Raw genomic sequence first — 22,209 nt, 5'->3', positions numbered from 1 at the left:
CACAGCAAAGTTCAAGAGACTATTGACAGCTATTTCCTACTATGTCAGGAGGACTTTATTTCAGATTCTTCTCATGATTATAGTGCTAGTAGGTTTCCCAACACGAATTGCCTCTATAATTTTGCAGTATCTCTCCTTGACAAGGCTGTTTCCTTGTCTCAGTGATGCCTCTTTAACTAAGTCAACTGAGGACTGGGAAGCAAGTCTTAGTCTTCTCTGCTATCCTTCTGCCATCACACACTTGCTACGTCCTTGAGTATATATGAATTGTGCTTGCCAGTGGACCAGTTGTCACCTCTGTGAGGTACAGTACTTATGTGCAATAATGCAGTACACACCTGGTATAGTATTTATTTATACTAGAAATCTTCCCATCCTCAGTTTTCAGTTCATGGAGCAAAACAGCAGCGAACACTACTATTATGTATATTTTCTCACTCAGTAACTAGCATCAATTTTTCCCTTTCTTTCTTATTCTTCTTTGTTTTCTTCTTCTTCCAATCCCCCTCCATCCTCATTCTTGCTCTTCTTCTTCTTTTGGCATCTAATGTGGATATGTATGAGTAGGGGAAAATAAATGGTTACTGTAGTTCTGACCGTAAAGAGATTTACTCAACTGAAACCTTATATTTAGAGAACAAGGTGATGTTAGTCATTTAAAAATGCTTCAGAGGTACAGAATGACCTAGTACATTTTGAATACCTGGAGGCTATAGCATGAATGAATCATGAGAATTTATCTAAGAAGATGTTCTGGTTTCCTTTAAGCTGCCATAGGCAAAATACCAGAAATGGATTAGCTTTTATAAAGGGGTTTTATTAGGTTACAAATATACAGTTCTAAGACCATAAAAGTGTCCAAACTAAGGCATCCACAAGAGGATATCTTCACTGAAGAAAGGCTGATGGTATCTGCAACACCTCTGTCAGCTGGGAAGGCTTCTGTCTGCTGTTCCTTTGCTCCCGGGTTCTGGTTTCAAAATGGCTTTCTCCAAAATGTCTCTGGGCATCTGTCTCTCTTAGCTTCTCCCCCCTCAGCTCCTGTACATCCTTGTTTATTCTCCCAGGGCATTTCTCTCTAAGTGTCTGGGGGTCCTCTCTTAGCTTCTCTGGGGCAAACTCTGGGTTTCATCTCTTAGCTTAGCATCTCCAAACATCTTTCTGTCTGCATCTCCAAGCATCTGGCTTTGTGTTGGCTTTTAGCTTCTCCCAGGGGCAAACTCAGGATTACATATGTTAGCTTCTCTCCAAATGTCTCTCTCAGCTTCTCTGAACAAATTCTCTCCATGAGCTCTCTTAAAGGACTCCAGTCATCTAATTAATACCCACCCAGAATGGGCGGGGTCCTACCTCCATGGAAATGAGCTAATCAAAAGGTCTCACCTACAGTTGGGTGGGTTATTTCTCTATGGAAACCTAATCAAAAGGTTCCATCCTAATCAAAAGACTAATAAGTTGGCTCCACAAGATTGCATTAAAGAACATGGCTTTTGTGGAGGGACATAGTAGATACAAACCAGCACAGAAGGCAAGAAGATTTAACCGTATTTTAAAGAAGCTAATAGCATAGATTGGAGAAAAAGTAGGGGTTTAAGAAAAGCAAATGATACAAATTTCAATACAGATATGGGAATTAGAAAATTTTACATTGGAAAATACATTCAAATTTGAGTGACTGGAGTTTAAGGATTCTATTAAGTGTGTAAGTAACTAAGTTTGGAGAAATAATAACTAGCACATTTGGACACTGTGCTAGAATTTGTACTCATACTCCTATTTAATCCTACAAAATGAGTTTTATAATCAGAGTTTACAAATGAGGAAACTGAAGGCTGAGTCTCAGGCTAGGTTACTTATTCCAGGAGAAGTCATTAGAATTTAGATCATGTATTTCTAACTCAAATTTACCTCTTAGTGTAATGTTTTATGAAGGGCAAAGAAAAATGAAATAGAATAAGCATCGGTCAGGGTCCAACCAGGAAAGCAGAAAGTATTTTAAGTATTTGAAGTGGAAGGACTGTAATACAGTGAGTACGTTTCGCAGGTGATGGAAGAGCTAAGAAACCAACAGGAGATGACAAGGCAACCTAGAGAATAACCACTGCAGGAAGACACTCCCATCTTTAAGTTGGAAGGAAGAAAGGGACCCAGGGGCCGGAATCAACCGTAGGAAGCTGGAACCACGGAGGCCTATTTGGCAGAGCCGGAGCCAAGGAAGAGATGCCGCTATTGCTGGAGATGCCACAGGAGAAAATATCTTGGCTTCTCTCTCCTCCCTGTCCACCTGCCCCTTTATTAGATGCAAGAAGTAAGGAGTTTGGTTTTCATTATGGGTAGTAGGGATCACTACGGGCTCCTGAAATTCTTATGAAGATTGTTCTGGCTACCATATTTTGCATGGCCTAGAGTAAAAAAACTCAGGGCCAGCTGTTTATTAGATACAGAAGAAAGAGTTTAGTTATGAGCTAAAATAAAACAATTTCATAATCACTTAGTTTTTCAGTATTTTAATACCATGTAATTTAAAGGAGTAAAAAGAGCCATGCGATATCATTAAGTCAAGTGATATTTTATATAAGCATAGACTAATTTATAAAGCTAAAGAATATGAGAAACAAAAATAACACCAGTTTCTTTAGCCTCTGGGTAATTTGTTATTTGAAATCTGCAGCATGAAACATGGTAGAAAGGTTGCTTTCTGCATGCCACAATTTGATGTTAACAAGGGAGTTAGGTATTCAAAATTGAGTCAAAAAGAATCATGCTGTGTTTTTGGATGAAGGCCTTTACATGAAGAGATGAGGATTTGATAGGCTTTTCTGGAGAACTACACTTGCAAGCAGCATTTCATGTCTGACCTTAGGCAAGTAGGCAGAGCTGAAGTTAGGAGGCTGACTGAGTGCCTGTCTATATGCTGTCGGACTCCAGCCAGATTTCCTGCTCATGGAAATGACTGACAAGCTCACTCAGCACTGCTCATAAAGGAAGATCTCTGTTCAGTGCTTCAGATCTCATAAATGAATGAACAGGCTCCCCAAGGCATCAGAATTGCCACTGGCCCAAATAATATAGAAAATATAGAATGAAAGATGGCTTCTAAGTGTGTTTTCATTTTCAGAAATCCTACCATGTTTCTGATGTTATCTCTCAGTGTGATTTTCATTTATTTGGAATCTTTAGCTCCCTAGGTGGGGTAAGCTGCAAGTTATGTACGTATGGGAAGACCAGGGGGAATTGTTTACTTGCTGGATCTGGGAGATGGGCTGTGCTTGCTTTGCATTAGAACTTTGGGCCCAATAATGCTGGGATCATTCCTGGGTCTGAAAATAGAGCTGATCATAGTTCGCCACTAATGCTTCCAGAAAGGTCCCATTCTGGAATGACTCATCATTCACTCGTTCACTCATCAAGGATTTGTTAAGGACTTCCTATGTGCCAGGAACTTGGCTAGACACTGAGCATACAAAGATGAACAGGAAAACCCTCTGCTTTATAGGAACTCATAGGATCTTGGGGCTCCTAAAACTGAAGTAGGATGATATGATGGGCAGGGAGTCAGATGGCCAGGGTTCCAGCCCAGGCTCTGCTACAAAACAGCTGTGTGACCTTGAACATGCCATGCCCCTTTCTGGGCCTCAGTTTCCATGTCTCGCAAGTAGGAATGACTATAGTAAGTTTGCCCCTTCCCTTGAGAGATTGTTGTGAGGATGCAGGTGTTAATGCCTGAGGAAGAATCATGAAGTATAAACTGCTAAACAAGCAAAGGAGTCTTAACCACCTTAACAATATCAAATCATTGTATATTCTTCTTCTAGAAACTTCATTCTCTGAAATGCTCAAAACCAAATCCTATATCCTGCTTAGGATTTGTGTGTCTGGGACAGACTGATCATTTTATTAGATGGGAAGAAAAGAAAAAGAAATAGAAGTTCTTGGGTTCTTAAACTAGTATTTAACAATGACTATATGTCAGACTGTGACAATTTATTTACGTTGTATTATTTAAGTTTTACAACAATTCTGTGAAGTGGGAATAATTATCCTCATTTTACAGATGATGAATAGACTTAGAGATTAAGGGATTTGAGAAAGGTCCCATGACTTGTAAATGACTGAACTGAGATTTGAACCCAGGTCTGTTTGACTCAAATGTTCAAGTTGCCTTCACTACACTTCATACCAACTGAACCCTAGAGATGTGTCTGTGGCTTTGATTGTGATGTAAGCAACATATCAGCAAATATATTCTGAAAGAGATTGTTGTAACAAGCCCTAGACCCCTGTGTATCGGTGAGGGGAAAATGCTTAAAAACTAGATTTCCAGATGATAAACATTAAAAAGAAAGCGGTATAAGGAAAGTCAAGACACTGACAGTGGAAACTATGGTGAGGGAAAAACAAACTGGATGCAGATGAACACCTGGCCTGAGATAAAGAAGAAAATCAACTCACAAGGAGATACCAAAAAAACATAAATGTCACAGAGTAATTACCTCCTTCTCAGCTTGTCATTTCATATCTGCCAATACTTCTTTTGAGTCTTTGATTTTGTAGCCAAAGAAGAAAATAAATACACATTGCACCTTTCCTGTGCCTGATACCTGATTAAATATCTGAGATGCAATAAAACCATAGCTTCCAGAATGTTTTTTATTCATGAGGCAATCTCAACATGAAACAAATTGCTTAGGGGACTGAAAGGCTGTATTCATGGAGGCTAAATCAGATGCTTTCTATTTCTATTTGAAATGTGTAAATTTGAGATGCTCTGTTGCTGTTTTTGTTGGTATAAATGTTTTCCGAAACCTGCCTTTAAAATAAGTCAGTATGTTTAGCTGGGATATTTTGCCCTGTGGAAAACAAAGTCATGAGCTTTCTTGTTCACATCAAGCATCTTCTTTTTTTCTGGGTTCATTGTGGAGCTTGATATCACAATGAAATAGCTTCTCGAAACCTCCCTCCTCAAACACTCTCTCTGGCTTAACTGGTGCTCTCAATGCACCTGCAGTTAATGACATGGTGCTGCCATTTCAGCTCCTTTCCTACCAGCTGCACATGCTCATTTGAGAGTCCCCAAGCCCTTCAGTGGTTGGGTTGTTTGAAGGCTGATGAACTTTGTGTAGAAAACTGTTAATTCCTGCTCCCTGGCTACTTGTATTTCCAGCAGCTGTTATGGCAAGGGCAGTTGTTTCTTTTAAAAACTTACAGAACTTGGTTTTGTACTTCTTAGGTTAAAGTCAAATATTCCACCCATCATTCTTAATCTTTTCCACCAGTGCTTGTCTCTGTAGTAGTGAAGAATTTACAGGTGTGCATTGACAAAATTTGGCATAATATGGCAAAATATGGCTCCTATGTCTCTGTTTAAGAATCTCAATCTCACCAGCATAGGAGAGTAAGTCTCAGAGAAGGGGCATAGTTCTAAGAAAACCAAGGACAGCCTAAAATTCATTTGTATTCTCCTGGTTGATCATAACATCCAAGCAAATTTTAAACTTAACATGTCTTGTACCTCCTTTTGCTCAGTCATCACACACAGCAAGGTGGACTTACCTCTGTTCCTTATACTCACAGACTTCTTTCTTCTGCCAGAAATCCTCTTCCCTCCCTTCCTCCTGGATAAGTTCTACTCATCCTTTAGATCGCAGCTAAAAGGTTATTTATATTTCCTCAGATTCCCCAACTTGAATCTCTCAAACTAATTAGGTCCGTAGCAGTTATTTATCTCTGCATTGTGATGAAGAGGAAACAGAAGTTCCATAATTTGGCACAGCTTATTTAAAACCAAATCTGTGGCAGATCTGGAATTGGAATTCACATTCAACATTCACAGGATTCTAAATCCCATACTTTCTTCTCTACCTTAAAACTGTGACCTACAGGAAGGAGGGCCTGAGGTCAGAGCAATAGCACAGCCAGTGACCTGACTACTGGATGCCACCAAGTTACTGAGTAATGGCTCCCTCCAGTTGTCTGATTAATGCTAGGTTGATCCCAAGCCTGGGCTGGGGCTGAGGCTGCAGGACCTGGTCCCAAGGCTGCAGCCATAGTGACTGGGGGGCTTAAGGGACAGGGAGTGGACATAGTCCTCTGTTGACAAAACTTTTACAGACACTTTCCCAGAGCTGCCTCCTGGCTCTAGTCAGCAACCAAGTTTGAATGAAGGTTAGTACTGACAAGGCAAGTCATGGAGAAGCAATCAGCTCCCCCTCCCTCCAGAGCATCTCTCCTGGCCTTTCCTTGGTAGCTATCACATAGAGCCCCCACTGAGAGAGAATCAAAATATTTCTTGTATTTGTATCTTGTGTGTCAATGTTCAAAACCCATTTCCACAATAGGTTCATTTGACCCACACAACAGCTCTTTGAAGTTAGCAGACCAGGTACTATAATCCTCATTGTTCTCATAGCTTTCAGAGTCACTTAGAGGTTAAGTGATTGATTCAACATCCCAGCAGGCAAGTGACTAAACTGGGACTAGAACTCCAGTTTCCTGATTTATGCTTCAGTGCATTCTTAACTGCATCAAACTGTCCCACAAGTAGCACTGCAATGACCTTCCTCCGTCTGTCTGCCTGAGTAGAGGATAGTATCTCAGCAGCAGAGTTGTACCAGCCTTTTCTGCACAGGCTATCCTCACGGAGACCATAACAGCTGTCATAACAGAATCACAACATCGACCAAACTCTGGAGCCAGATTGCCTAGCTTCAAATCTCTGCTTTTCCACTAACTGGCTGTGTGATTTTGGGTATGTTCCTTGATTCTCTGTTCCTCGGTTTCATATCAGTTAGACAAGGATAATAATAATACCTACCACATAGGACTGTATTGAACATTAAATGAATTCATTCATACTTTACTTAGAATAGTGCCTGACACATAAGAATTAGTCAATACAACCCTTTTTAGGTTCTAAAGAATTGGGGTAGCTGGTGGTGGATACCTGAAACTGTCAAACTGCGACCCAGAACCCATGAGTCTCGAAGACAGTTGTATAAAAATGTAGCTTATGAGGGGTGACGATGGGATTGGGAAAGCCATAAGGACCACGCTCCACTTTGTCTAGTTTATGGATGGATGAGTAGAAAAATAGGGGAAGGAAACAAACAGACAAAGGTACCCAGTGTTCTTTTTTACTTCAATTGCTCTTTTTCACTCTAATTATTATTCTTGTTATTTTTGTGTGTGTGCTAATGAAGGTGTCAGGGATTGATTAGGGTGATGAATGTACCACTATGTAATGGTACTGTAAACAATCGAAAGTACGATTTGTTTTGTATGACTGCGTGGTATGTGAATATATCTCAATAAAATGAAGATTAAAAAAAAAAGAATTAGTCAATAAATGTTAGTGGTAGCAGTTGAGCAGTTTTATTAGTTCTCTAATTTTTTGCCCTGTCCCATTTTAAACAAAATTCAGTTATCAAGCTAACCCTATGTATACGGTCCTCATTGTCAGTTATGGTCTCTCTGGACCATGGATTTGATGATGTCCCCCTTGTATACCATGACGTACAGAGCATTTCTGGCATCTTCAGATTTCTACTGTATTGTAAAATGTTGATAGCAGACTACACTGTCTTTCTGTTGGGCTATCTCCCTAATTCACAGATTCCGATTTGAATTCATTTGCTCAGCAGGCAAACTTGACATACCACAATCTAATGAATTATCAAGCTTTACCTTTTTTAAGAAACCAGCCAGGCTCACTGTCCCAGTTTTCTCTGACATCAAGTCCATTCTTTTCCCCACTTGCTTCACCTGTTATGAAAAATGGTCCTTAGTAGGGCCATTTTATAATAGCAGTATTCCTTAAGTGCTCAGCAAAAATGTCAGGCCCAATGGCCTGCAAGGGAAAGAAGAGGGCTCTTCTGTGTGCTGCTATTTTTCTTCACAGGTCTCTGCCTTGCCCTGCATGACAAGTGAGCAGCAAGATTTACTGAGTCTGAATCCCAGCAGGGGTATGTCTTTAATTGCCCTGAGTAGCCAGGAGTCCAAGACAGTAAAGTGGAGTGATTACTGACTGCAGATGGATTGTCTCATCTGCAGATTCCCACCTGCAGAGATCCAAGGCATTAATTGAAAGCATTTAAAGTGCGGGTTGGAAGAGCCTGGATTTCCTCTTCTGTGTTCTCAAGTTTTATTCTGCCATTAAGAGACCTTAGAATCACTCATTGTGAACATAAAACTGCATGTTCAAACATGCAAACAGTACCACCCCCGACTTCCTAAAGTGTACCACTGTATATTCTACATTTTGAAGTCACAAACCAATAGTGCTGCAAGCAGGTAGATAGAGCTAGCTTAGTAGATTTAAGCCCTTTTGTGGCAGTTTGAACCTGTATGCACCCAGAAAAATATGTTCTGAAATTTAAACCAGTTCTGTGGGTGGGAACCCATTTTAAGTAGGACCTTTTGAAGAGATTACTTCAATTAAGAAGGTGTGGCCCACCTCAATCAAGATGGCTCTTAATCCCATTACTGGAGTCCTTTGCAGGCAGAATGAAATTGATACATAGGGAGAGAAAGCCACGAAAGTAAGAAGCTGAAATTAAACAGAACCTGCAAGAAACTGAGAGGCCAGAAGAGACCACCATGTGCATTACCATGTGACAGAGGAACCAAGGACCGAGGATCACTGGCAGCCAGCCCCAGAACACCATCTCCAGAGAGAAAACATTGCCTTGATGACTTGATTTGGACTTCTTTTAGCCTCAAAACTGTAAGCTAATAAATTACCATTGATTAAACCAACCCACAGCTGTTATTTGCTTGAACAGCTTAAAAAACTAAAGGAGATTTTGGTACCAGGAGAGTGGGGGTGCTGCTATTGCAAATACCAAAAATGTGGAAATGGCTTTGGAATTGGGTAATAGGTAGAGACTAGAAATATTGTGAGGTACTTGATAGAAAAGGCCCTGGTTGCTTTGAAGAGACTGTTGGTAGAAATATGAATGCAAAAAGTACTTCTGATGAGGCCTTAGATGGAAGTGATGAATGCATTATTGGAAACTGGGGGAAAGGTGATCCTGGTTTTAAGGAGCCAGAGAATTTGGTGAAATTGAGTTCTGATGTTGGATGGAAGGAAGAAACAAAGCAATGAACTTGGATATTTAGCTGAGATGATTGCCAAGCTAAATGTGGAAAGTACGGCCTGGTTTCCCCTTAGAGCTTATGGAAAAATGCTAGAGAAGAGGAACACGATGAGAACTGAACTCTTGGGCACAAAGAAACCAGAAATTGATGGTTTGGAAAATTTCTCGTTTCTGGGAAGCGAGTCCCCAGAGAAAAGTGCTCCGTGTGAGGGTTTAACTGAACATGGAACCAGTCAGCAATTTCCGTGGAAGTCAGGATTGGAAATGCAAGATATGCAGAAAGTTGTTTTGTCCGATGGTTTGGACATTGGTGAACGTCAAGCAAAACCAACAAGTTTTTTGCATAATTTGTATGAACAGAACCACTGCTAGCCTGGACTATAAAGGACAAAGAAGGGAAAAATTGAGGGAAAAATCACTTCAAGTTCAGAAACATGGAAGCTGAGGTGTGGACCAGAGACATCTTATCAGGCCAAGAGAGTGGGCCTACGGTGTGTGGAGAAGGTGAGTCTGCCCGGGTGCTTGGAAAGGGCAGGCCATCCACCTGGTTGTTCAGGAAGAGTGCTGCTACCCCAGTGCTTGGAGAGGGTAGAGTCCATGCCCCCAGAGATTTCAGAGAGCCTGGCCACAATCCCGATGGTTAGAGAGGGTGGAGCCTTCACCCCATTGTTCAGGAAGAGCATAGCCACTGCACAAGCACTTGGAAGGGGTGAGGCTGCCACTTCATCAGACCTGGAGGACAAAACATCAATACATAGATGACTCTCAGACCTTAAAATCTAATGGAGTATGCCTGAAGGATTTTGGAATTGTTTGGAAATTGTGACCCTCTTTTCCTTTTAGTTTCTCCCTTCTGGAATGGAAATGTGTATTCCATGCCTGTTCCTCCATTGTTTATTGTGTATTGTAAGTAGATAACTAATTCTCTAGGTTTCACAGGTCCACAGACAGAGGGGAATTGTGGTCCAGGATAGACCACACCTACAACCGATTTTAATAAGACTTTGTACTAAGTATTGTTTCTGAAATGACTTAAGGCTTTTGGGATTTGTGATGGAATGAATATATTTTGCACGTAGAAAGAAGATGTCTTCTTGGGGTCCAGAAGATGCAGTATGGTCATTTGAAGCTGTATGTAACCCAGAAAAATATGTTCTTGAATTTAACCCATTCCTATGGGTGGGAACCCATTTAAAGTAGGAACTTTTGAAGAGGTTACTTCAGTTAAGAACTCAGTCAAGATGAGTCTTAATCCCATTACTGAAATCCTTTATTAGCAGAATGAAATTCAGACATACAGAGAGAAAGCCATGGAAACAAGAAGCTGAAATTCAACGGAACCTGGAAAGGAACTGAGAGGCCAGGAGAGGCCACCATGTATATTGCTATGTGACAGAGGAGCCCAGGACCAAGGATCGCTGGAAGCCAGCCCCAGAACAACATTTTCTGGGAGAAAGTGTCACCTTGATGCCTTAATTTGGACTTTTAGCCTCAAAATCACAAGCTAATAAATTCCCATTGCTTAAGCCGACCATTGCTTGGTATTTGCTTGAGCAGCCTAGGAAACCAAAACACCTTCCTTAGTCACCTAACTTTCCTGAGTTTCAGTTTCTCAATCTGTATTGTTTCTAATTCACAGGGTTACTGAGGAATAAAAATGAAATAAGGGAAATCATCTAGCATGGAGAAGGGCACATATTCTTTGAAAGCCCACTATTGCCCAAATTTCAGGGGAAGGAAAGATTGTGGGAGTGTAGACCATTGTAAGTGATCCTTAGGATAGTCAGTCATTGCTTTCCAATGCGATTTTTTTCTTTATTAGAGAAGTTATGGGTTTACTGAACAATCATGTATAAAATGCAGGACTCCTATATACCGTCCTATTATTAACACCTTGCATTGGTGTGGAACATTTGTTATAATTGATAACACATTTTAATAATTGTACTATTAACCATTGTCCATGATTTAACTTAAGAGTTCACTGTGTAGTGTAGTTCCATGGGTTTTTTTTTTTTTAATTTTTATCTCTTACCATATAAACAATTTAACATTTCCCCTTTTAATCACATTCAGATATATATTTCATTGCTGTTAATTATGTTCACAATGTTGTGCTACTGAGTATTGAATACAGTTCTCAAACTAGTTTTTATATTTAAAGAAAACTGAGGTTCTGGCTACTATGTGAAATAAATCAAATAGGATGAACTCATCTCAATGAAGTCACATAAGACAAGACATGGTTTGAATCCAATAGCTATCTTGGCCAGTATATCCCAGCACCTTGACTAGTCCCTGATACATAGTAGATGCCTGATAAATGTTTGTTAAATAAATTAATGAATGACATATAGTTATGATACTCCAAAGCATTGATTGGAAACATATAAAAGTAATAGGTAGAAAAGCCAGCACCACCTCTTCTCTGTATACTCAATATTGGTTTGAAAATTAACAGTATAATGATAATGTTTTCAACCAATAGAAAACAAATTGACCTGAGAAGAGAAACATGGTGTTATTCATCATTTCCTTTAATTCTCACAACAATGTTTCCCCTAATTTATGGAGAGGTTAACTTTGTCCAATGTTGCGCAGCTAGGAAATAAAGCAGAAATTAGAATTCTAGTATGTCTGGTTCCAAAGCCAATGTTTGTTTCACCAGTTTAGTTAAATATTTAGTTAGGTATTTAGGAAAGATTTTAATCGTAGAGATGCCAATCTTTCAGCTTCCCAGTTGAAATGATTTCCTGGATACCAAGATCAGTTTGAATAATAAAAGAATATCCTTTGTGAGAGGAACAGCACCTTAGAGACAGGTAGATTCTCCTTGGGAATATGAGGAGGTGAGGAGGCAGGTATTGTTTAGTCCAAGGGGCAATGACTGACCTTCAAAGAGATGACCACTATTTTTGTATTGAGACTTAGTGCAATAGGGAAATTTCCATAGTCATTTTGTGGCCTAGATTTTGTCAACAAGAAGCAGAATTTTTATAGGGTCAAAATGAGAGATGGGACTGGTGAAAACAGCTTTGAGGATCCTTGGGAAGTTCTGCTTAGAGGAAGTCTGGTAAGGAGGAAGAGGGAGGTTAACCATAGCTCGAACAGAGGCTATGACCACATGTTGGAATATAAAGATCAGGGAACACAGTGAAAGATGCTATAACATGCAGAGAAAAGAAATAAAGATATGTGAATGACTCTAAAACTGTTTATCTGGAAAGCTGATGATGTCGTGACTTTGCCAAGTTTGGTTGGGCATCCAGGCTGTCTATTTCCATGCATAGCACCACCTGTTAGATCAGTAAGATAGCTAAATGATAAGTTCCTTTAAGGCAGAACTATGACTGTCATATTTACCTGCATGTATTCTCTGATATATATTAAATATTGTCATATGAATAACTAACCCCAAACCCACTATTTCTGTTCACTCATAAAAGCATGGGTTCTGAATCTAGATTGTCTAGTTTCAAATCCTAGTTCTCTAACTTACTGCGTTTATAACTAGATCTCAGATTCCTCATCTATAAAATGAGCACAATCATACCACCTTGTAGACTAAGTGTGAAGATTATTACTTAATACATGTAAAACATTTAGAACAGGCCTGGCATGTAAACTTGCAATATATGTTAACTATGTAAGTCAAATTTTTCCTTCTTTTGTCCTCAAATCCTGTCTGTCACTGATCACAATTCTGAGAATTCTTCTTGAGGTAACTCTCACACAAACATTACACCATTTTTTGACTTCTTAATTATTTTCTGATTTCTTTTAATTCTTCTCTTTGTCTATCTGCTTCACTGTTCCATTTTAGAACCTAAAATATTGAGATAAAGAAACTATCCAAACTTCACTGGAAAGAGCCAGCTAGAATCAGTCATCAACCTCCACAGTCCTTGAAAATCTCCAGATATTGAAATCATAATTTCCACATCTCCATTGACCTCTGCTGATGCCTCTTGTTACATTTTCTTTCCTCTAGCTTCAGCACGTGAGACAAAACATTTCTTATTCCACTGTAATGCTCATTTTTCTTTTTCCTATTTTACTTAGTTACTGTAATTGGAGTCATTGCTTTATAATATTTTTTGGTATGGTGTTTAAGCTATGCTTGAGGTGAATATGTTACTGTGAGTTAGTGTGTGAAATTAATGGCCATTTGTTACATCGTTTCTATGAAAATTTATTTTCCTTATCCTAAACAACCGACTCTAATAGGAACTTTTGCACCATAACACATTTGTAAGCAAGGGATTCTTATAAACCTCATGCATATATGCATACAATAATTTCTTACATGTAGATACACATTTTACATAGCCATACATTATATTCTTAGCACTCCAAACTTATGTATGCAATAGGTATTATTATCATATTACAGATTAAAAATGTGAGATTTAGAACTTTAAATAATTCTTTAAATGGACTAGAGCCCATTTCTGTTCAGTTCTAGTTCAAAGGGCTTTCTACTACACTATACCCTGCACACTCACAAATCCTCCCCTTTCTCCCCCACCCCATCATATTAAGTCAGGGTGTAGGTGTGTATTTACAAATGGGAAGCCAGCTAGTTGTTGAGTGATAATAACTGTGATAAAACTTAAAAATTTTTCATGGATTGGTATGTGCCAGACACCATCTTATTACATGATCTCAGTTAAGTCTCATAATAGTTGTGGGAGATTTGTCTTATCCCTATTATGAATGCAGAAAATGAGGCTCATAGAATTTAAGATCTTGCCAAAGGTCAAACTCAGTTTGGCTTAATCCCAAATCCCATGTTGTTAATCACCTCCACGTACTGCTTCTTCAGTGACTAGATGAGATGCATCCCCCCACCCCCACTCCCCACCCCCACCACTGGGTTGCCATGGTAAGTCATGGGTGTATTAGACTTTAAAAAGGTGCTGATGGGAGGCGGGGCAAGATGGCAGACTGGTGAGCTGTATGTTTTAGTTACTCCTCCAGGAAAGTAGGTAAAAAGCCAGGAACTGCGTGGACTGGATACCACAGAGCAATCTGTCTTTGGGCATACTTCATACAACACTCATGAAAACGTGGAACTGCTGAGATCAGCGAAATCTGTAAGTTTTTGCGGCCAGGGGACCCGCGCCCCTCCCTGCCAGGCTCAGTCCCGGGGGAGGAGGGGCTGTCAGCTCCAGGAAGGAGAAGGGAGAATTGCAGTGGCTGCTCTTATCGGAAACTCATTCTACTGATTCAAACTCCAACCATAGATAGACTGAGACCAGACACCAGAGACTCTGAGAGCAGCCAGCCCAGCAGAGAGGAGACAGGCATAGAAAAAAAACAACACGAAAAACTCCAAAATAAAAGCAGAGGATTTTTGGAGTTCTGGTGAACACAGAAAGGGGAAGGGCGGAGATCAGGCCTTGAGGCGCATATGCAAATCCCGAAGCAAGGCTGATCTCTCTGCCCTGTGCACATTTCCTTAATGGCCCTGGTTGCTTTGTCTATTAGCATTTCAATAACCCATTAGATCTCTGAGGAGGGCCATTTTTTTTTTTTTTTTTTTTTTTTTTTAAATCCTTTCTGCTTTTTCTAAAACAATTACTCTAAGAAGCTCAATACAGAAAACTTCAAAGAATTGAAATTTGGGCACGTCAAGTCAAGAGCAGAACTAAGAGAGCTCTGAGACAAAAGGCAATAATCCAGTGGCTGAGAAAATTCACTAAATAACACAACTTCCCAAGAAAAGGGGGGTGTCCGCTCACAGCCACCATCCTGGTGGACAGGAAACACTCCTGCCCATCGCCAGCCCCATAGCCCAGAGCTGCCCCAGACAACCCAGTGTGACGGAAGTGCTTCAAATAACAGGCACACACCACAAAACTGGGCGTGGACATTAGCCTTCCCTGCAACCTCAGCTGAATGTCCCAGAGCTGGGAAGGGGGAGCAGTGTGAATTAACAGAGCCCCATTCAGCCATCATTTGAGCAGACTGGGAGCCACCCAACACAGCCCAGCAGCCCAGAACTGCCCTGGGGGGACGGCACTCACCTGTGACATAGCACAGTCATCCCTCAACAGAGGACCCGGGGTGCACAGCCTGGAAGAGGGGCCCACTTGCAAGTCTCAGGAGCCATACGCCAATACCAAAGACTTGTGGGTCAGTGGCAGAGACAAACTGTGGCAGGACTGAACTGAAGGATTAGACTATTGCAGTAGCTTTAAAACTCTAGGATCATCAGGGAGATTTGATTGTTAGGGCCACCCCCCCCTCCCCGACTGCCCAGAAACACGCCCCACATACAGGGCAGGCAACACCAACTACACACGCAAGCTTGGGACACCAATTGGGCCCCACAAGACTCACTCCCCCACTCACCAAAAAGGCTAAGCAGGGGAGATCTGGCTTGTGGAGAACAGGTGGCTCGTGGACGCCACCTGCTGGTTAGTTAGAGAAAGTGTACTCCACGAAGCTGTAGATCTGATAAATTAGAGATAAGGACTTCAACTGGTCTACAAACCCTAAAAGAACCCTATCAAGGTCAGCAAATGCCACGAGGCCAAAAACAACAGAAAATTATAAAGCATATGAAAAAACCAGACGATATGGATAACCCAAGCCCAAGCACCCAAATCAAAAGACCAGAAGAGACACACCTAGAGCAGCTACTCAAAGAACTAAAGATGAACAATGAGACCCTAGTACGGGATATGAAGGAAATCAAGAAGACCCTAGAAGAGCATAAAGAAGACATTGCAAGACTAAATAAAAAAATGGATGATCTTATGGAAATTAAAGAAACTGTTGACCAAATTAAAAAGATTCTGGACACTCATAGTACAAGACTAGAGGAAGTTGAACAACGAATCAGTGACCTGGAAGATGACAGAATGGAAAATGAAAGCATAAAAGAAAGAATGGGGAAAAAAATTGAAAAACTCGAAATGGACCTCAGGGATATGATAGATAATATGAAACGTCCGAATATAAGACTCATTGGTGTCCCAGAAGGGGAAGAAAAGGGTAAAGGTCTAGGAAGAGTATTCAAAGAAATTGCTGGAGAAAACTTCCCAAATCTTCTAAACAACATAAATACACAAATCATAAATGCTCAGCGAACTCCAAATAGAATAAATCCAAAAAAACCCACTCCGAGACATATACTGATCACACTGTCAAACATAGAAGAGAAGGAGCAAGTTCTGAAAGCAGCAAGAGAAAAGCAATTCACCACATACAAAGGAAACAGCATAAGACTAAGTAATGACTACTCAGCAGCCACCATGGAGGCGAGAAGGCAGTGGCACGATATATTTAAAATTCTGAGTGAGAGGAATTTCCAGCCAAGAATACTTTATCCAGCAAAGCTCTCCTTCAAATTTGAGGGAGAGCTTAAATTTTTCACAGACAAAGAAATGTTGAGAGAATTTGCTAACAAGAGACCTGCCCTACTGGAGATACTAAAGGGAGCCCTACAGACAGAGAAACAAAGACAGGACAGAGAGACTTGGAGAAAGGTTCAGTACTAAAGAGATTCGGTATGGGTACAATAAAGGATATTAATAGAGAGAGGGAAAAATATGGCAAACATAATCCAAAGGATAAGATGGCCGATTCAAGAAATGCCTTCACGGTTTTAACGTTGAATGTAAATGGATTAAACTCCCCAATTAAAAGATATAGATTCGCAGAATGGATCAAAAAAAATGAACCATCAATATGTTGCATACAAGAGACTCACCTTAGACACAGGGACACAAAGAAACTGAAAGTGAAAGGATGGAAAAAAATATTTCATGCAAGCTACAGCCAAAAGAAAGCAGGTGTAGCAATATTAATCTCAGATAAAATAGACTTCAAATGCAGGGATGTTTTGAGAGACAAAGAAGGCCACTACATACTAATAAAAGGGGCAATTCAGCAAGAAGAAATAACAATCGTAAATGTCTATGCACCCAATCAAGGTGCCACAAAATACATGAGAGAAAACATTGGCAAAACTAAAGGAAGCAATTGATGTTTCCACAATAATTGTGGGAGACTTCAACACATCACTCTCTCCTATAGATAGATCAACCAGACAGAAGACCAATAAGGAAATTGAAAACCTAAACAATCTGATAAATGAATTAGATTTAACAGACATCTACAGGACATTACATCCCAAATCACCAGGATACACATACTTTTCTAGTGCTCACGGAACTTTCTCCAGAATAGATCATATGCTGGGACATAAAACAAGCCTCAATAAATTTAAAAAGATTGAAATTATTCAAAGCACATTCTCTGACCACAATGGAATACAATTAGAAGTCAATAACCATCAGAGACTTAGAAAATTCACAAATACCTGGAGGTTAAACAACACACTCCTAAACAATCAGTGGGTTAAAGAAGAAATAGCAAGAGAATTTGCAAAATATATAGAGACGAATGAAAATGAGAACACAACATACCAAAACCTATGGGATGCAGCAAAAGCAGTGCTCAGGGGGAAATTTATAGCACTAAACGCATATATTAAAAAGGAAGAAAGAGCCAAAATCAAAGAACTAATCGATCAACTGAAGAAGCTAGAAAATGAACAGCAAACCAATCCTAAACCAAGTACAAGAAAAGAAATAACAAGGATTAAAGCAGAAATAAATGACATAGAGAACAAAAAAACAATAGAAAGGATAAATATCACCAAAAGTTGGTTCTTTGAGAAGATCAACAAGATTGACAAGCCCCTAGCTAGACTGACAAAATCAAAAAGAGAGAAGACCCATATAAACAAAATAATGAATGAAAAAGGTGACATAACTGCAGATCCTGAAGAAATTAAAAAAATTATAAGAGGATATTATGAACAACTGTATGGCAACAAACTGGATAATGTAGAGGAAATGGACAATTTCCTGGAAACATATGAACAACCTAGACTGACCAGAGAAGAAATAGAAGACCTCAACCAACCCATCACAAGCAAAGAGATCCAATCAGTCATCAAAAATCTTCCCACAAATAAATGCCCAGGGCCAGATGGCTTCACAGGGGAATTCTACCAAACTTTCCAGAAAGATCTGACACCAATCTTACTCAAACTCTTTCAAAACATTGAAAAAAATGGAACACTACCTAACTCATTTTATGAAGCTAACATCAATCTAATACCAAAACCAGGCAAAGATGCTACAAAAAAGGAAAACTACCGGCCAATCTCCCTAATGAATATAGATGCAAAAATCCTCAACAAAATACTTGCAAATCGAATCCAAAGACACATTAAAAAAATCATACACCATGACCAAGTGGGGTTCATTCCAGGCATGCAAGGATGGTTCAACATAAGAAAAACAATCAATGTATTACAACACATTAAAAACTCGAAAGGGAAAAATCAATTGATCATCTCAATAGATGCTGAAAAAGCATTTGACAAAATCCAACATCCCTTTTTGATAAAAACACTTCAAAAGGTAGGAATTGAAGGAAACTTCCTCAACATGATAAAGAGCATATATGAAAAACCCACAGCCAGCATAGTACTCAATGGTGAGAGACTGAAAGCCTTCCCTCTAAGATCAGGAACAAGACAAGGATGCCCGCTATCACCACTGTTATTCAACATTGTGCTGGAAGTGCTAGCCAGGGCAATCCGGCAAGACAAAGAAATAAAAGGCATCCAAATTGGAAAAGAAGAAGTAAAACTGTCATTGTTTGCAGATGATATGATCTTATATCTAGAAAACCCTGAGAAATCGACGATACACCTACTAGAGGTAATAAACAAATTTAGCAAAGTAGCGGGATACAAGATTAATGCACATAAGTCAGTAATGTTTCTATATGCTAGAAATGAACAAACTGAAGAGACACTCAAGAAAAAGATACCATTTTCAATAGCAACTAAAAAAATCAAGTACCTAGGAATAAACTTAACCAAAGATGTAAAAGACCTATACAAAGAAAACTACATAACTCTACTAAAAGAAATAGAAGGGGACCTTAAAAGATGGAAAAATATTCCATGTTCATGGATAGGAAGGCTAAATGTCATTAAGATGTCAATTCTACCCAAACTCATCTACAGATTCAATGCAATCCCAATCAAAATTCCAACAACCTACTTTGCAGACTTGGAAAAGCTAGTTATCAAATTTATTTGGAAAGGGAAGATGCCTCGAATTGCTAAAGACACTCTAAAAAAGAAAAACGAAGTGGGAGGACTTACACTCCCTGACTTTGAAGCTTATTATAAAGCCACAGTTGTCAAAACAGCATGGTACTGGCACAAAGATAGACATATAGATCAATGGAATCGAATTGAGAATTCAGAGATAGACCCTCAGATCTATGGCCGACTGATCTTTGATAAGGCCCCCAAAGTCACCGAACTGAGCCATAATGGTCTTTTCAACAAATGGGGCTGGGAGAGTTGGATATCTATATCCAAAAGAATGAAAGAGGACCCCTACCTCACCCCCTACACAAAAATTAACTCAAAATGGACCAAAGATCTCAATATAAAAGAAAGTACCATAAAACTCCTAGAAGATAATGTAGGAAAACATCTTCAAGACCTTGTATTAGGAGGCCACTTCCTAGACTTTACACCCAAAGCACAAGCAACAAAAGAGAAAATAGATAAATGGGAACTCCTCAAGCTTAGAAGTTTCTGCACCTCAAAGGAATTTCTCAAAAAGGTAAAGAGGCAGCCAACTCAATGGGAAAAAATTTTTGGAAACCATGTATCTGACAAAAGACTGATATCTTGCATATACAAAGAAATCCTACAACTCAAGGACAATAGTACAGACAGCCCAATTATAAAATGGGCAAAAGATATGAAAAGACAGTTCTCTGAAGAGGAAATACAAATGGCCAAGAAACACATGAAAAAATGTTCAGCTTCACTAGCTATTAGAGAGATGCAAATTAAGACCACAATGAGATACCATCTAACACCGGTTAGAATGGCTGCCATTAAACAAACAGGAAACTACAAATGCTGGAGGGGATGTGGAGAAATTGGAACTCTTATTCATTGTTGGTGGGACTGTATAATGGTTCAGCCACTCTGGAAGTCAGTCTGGCAGTTCCTTAGAAAACTAGATATAGAGTTACCATTCGATCCAGCGATTGCACTTCTCGGTATATACCCGGAAGATCGGAAAGCAGTGACACGAACAGATATCTGCACGCCAATGTTCATAGCAGCATTATTCACAATTGCCAAGAGATGGAAACAACCCAAATGTCCTTCAACAGATGAGTGGATAAATAAAATGTGGTATATACACACGATGGAATACTACGCGGCAGTAAGAAGGAACGATCTGGTGAAACATATGACAACATGGATGAACCTTGAAGACATAATGCTGAGCGAAATAAGCCAGGCACAAAAAGAGAAATATTATATGCTACCACTAATGTGAACTTTGAAAAATGTAAAACAAATGGTTTATAATGTAGAATGTAGGGGAACTAGCAGTAGAGAGCAATTAAGGAAGGGGGAACAATAATCCAAGAAGAACAGATAAGCTATTTAACGTTCTGGGGATGCCCAGAAATGACTATGGTCTGTTAATTTCTGATGGATGTAGTAGGAACAAGTTCACTGAAATGTTGCTATATTATGTAACTTTCTTGGGGTAAAGTAGGAACATGTTGGAAGTTAAGCAGTTATCTTAGGTTAGTTGTCTTTTTCTTACTCCCTTGCTATGGTCTCTTTGAAATGTTCTTTTATTGTATGTTTGTTTTCTTTTTAACTTTTTTTTTCATACAGTTGATTTGAAAAAAGAAGGGAAAGTTAAAAAAAAAAAAAAAAAAAGATGTAGTGCCCCCTTGAGGAGCCTGTGGAGAATGCAGGGGTACTTGCCTACCCCACCTCCATGGTTGCTAACATGACCACAGACATAGGGGACTGGTGGTTTGATGGGTTGAGCCCTCTACCATAAGTTTTACCCTTGGGAAAACGGTTGCTGCAAAGGAGAGGCTAGGCCTCCCTGTATTTGTGCCTAAGAGTCTCCTCCTGAATGCCTCTTTGTTGCTCAGATGTGGCCCTCTCTCTCTGGCTAAGCCAACTTGAAAGGTGAAATCACTGCCCTCCCCCCTACGTGGGATCAGACACCCAGGGAAGTGAATCTCCCTGGCAACGTGGAATATGACTCCCGGGGAGGAATGTAGACCCGGCATCGTGGGATGGAGAACATCTTCTTGACCAAAAGGGGGATGTGAAAGGAAATGAAATAAGCTTCAGTGGCAGAGAGATTCCAAAACGAGCCGAGAGATCACTCTGGTGGGCACTCTTACGCACACTTTAGACAACCTTTTTTAGGTTCTAAAGAATTGGGGTAGCTGGTGGTGGTTACCTGAAACTATTAAACTACAACCCAGAACCCATGAATCTCGAAGACAGTTGTATAAAAATGTAGCTTATGAGGGGTGACAGTGGGATTGGGAATGCCATAAGGACCAAACTCCACTTTGTCTAGTTTATGGATGGATGTGTAGAAAAGTAGGGGAAGCAAACAAACAGACAAAGGTACCTAGTGCTCTTTTTTACTTCAATTGCTCTTTTTCACTCTAATTATTATTCTTGTTATTTTTGTGTGTGTGCTAATGAAGGTGTCAGGGATTGATTTAGGTGATGAATGTACAACTATGTAATGGTACTGTAAACAATCGAAAGTACAATTTGTTTTGTATGACTGCGTGGTATGTGAATATATCTCAATAAAATGATGATTAAAAAAAATAAATAAAAAATAAAAAAAAAAAAAAATAAAAAAAAAAATAAAAAGGTGCTGATGAGCAAGACATGATCCACAGAGAAATGTCAGAGCTAAACAGAAATGGGTGCATCATTAGTTTACTTATGATTCACAAATCCTTGGGTACATTATCCAGATTCTGAAAGGAAGGAACAGAAAAGCAGTGATGGAGGCTTAGGGTCGCTCTCATCATCAGATGGTTGTGGATGGAGGAACAAGAAGTGGTTGGATGAGAGTCTGCTTTTCCAGGGATTCTTTCAGTGAATACTCAGGGAGATAATTTGTTACAAGTGAGCTTTTGCAATGGATTAATTGCCCTGAAACTTACTGGCATTCTGGCAGTTTGGAATTCCTTCATCAGTTTATCAAGT

General features: G+C 39.7%; 1 protein-coding gene and 1 pseudogene across 5 annotated transcripts in view; both read left to right on the top strand.

Annotated features, from left to right (window-relative positions):
- The window catches only part of DLG2 (discs large MAGUK scaffold protein 2), a 2,332,374-nt gene that overhangs the window by 1,101,688 nt on the left and 1,208,477 nt on the right, over positions 1 to 22,209 (top strand). The gene's annotated exons all lie outside the window — the stretch shown is intronic.
- LOC119535866 overlaps positions 9,530 to 22,209 on the top strand; it is a 38,416-nt pseudogene continuing 25,736 nt past the window's right edge.

The sequence above is a fragment of the Choloepus didactylus genome, chromosome 6 (genome assembly GCF_015220235.1).
Source record: "Choloepus didactylus isolate mChoDid1 chromosome 6, mChoDid1.pri, whole genome shotgun sequence".
NCBI lineage: Eukaryota > Metazoa > Chordata > Mammalia > Pilosa > Megalonychidae > Choloepus > Choloepus didactylus.
The sequence above is the reverse complement of the archived record's forward strand: the minus strand, read 5'-3'. Positions and strand labels throughout refer to the sequence as shown.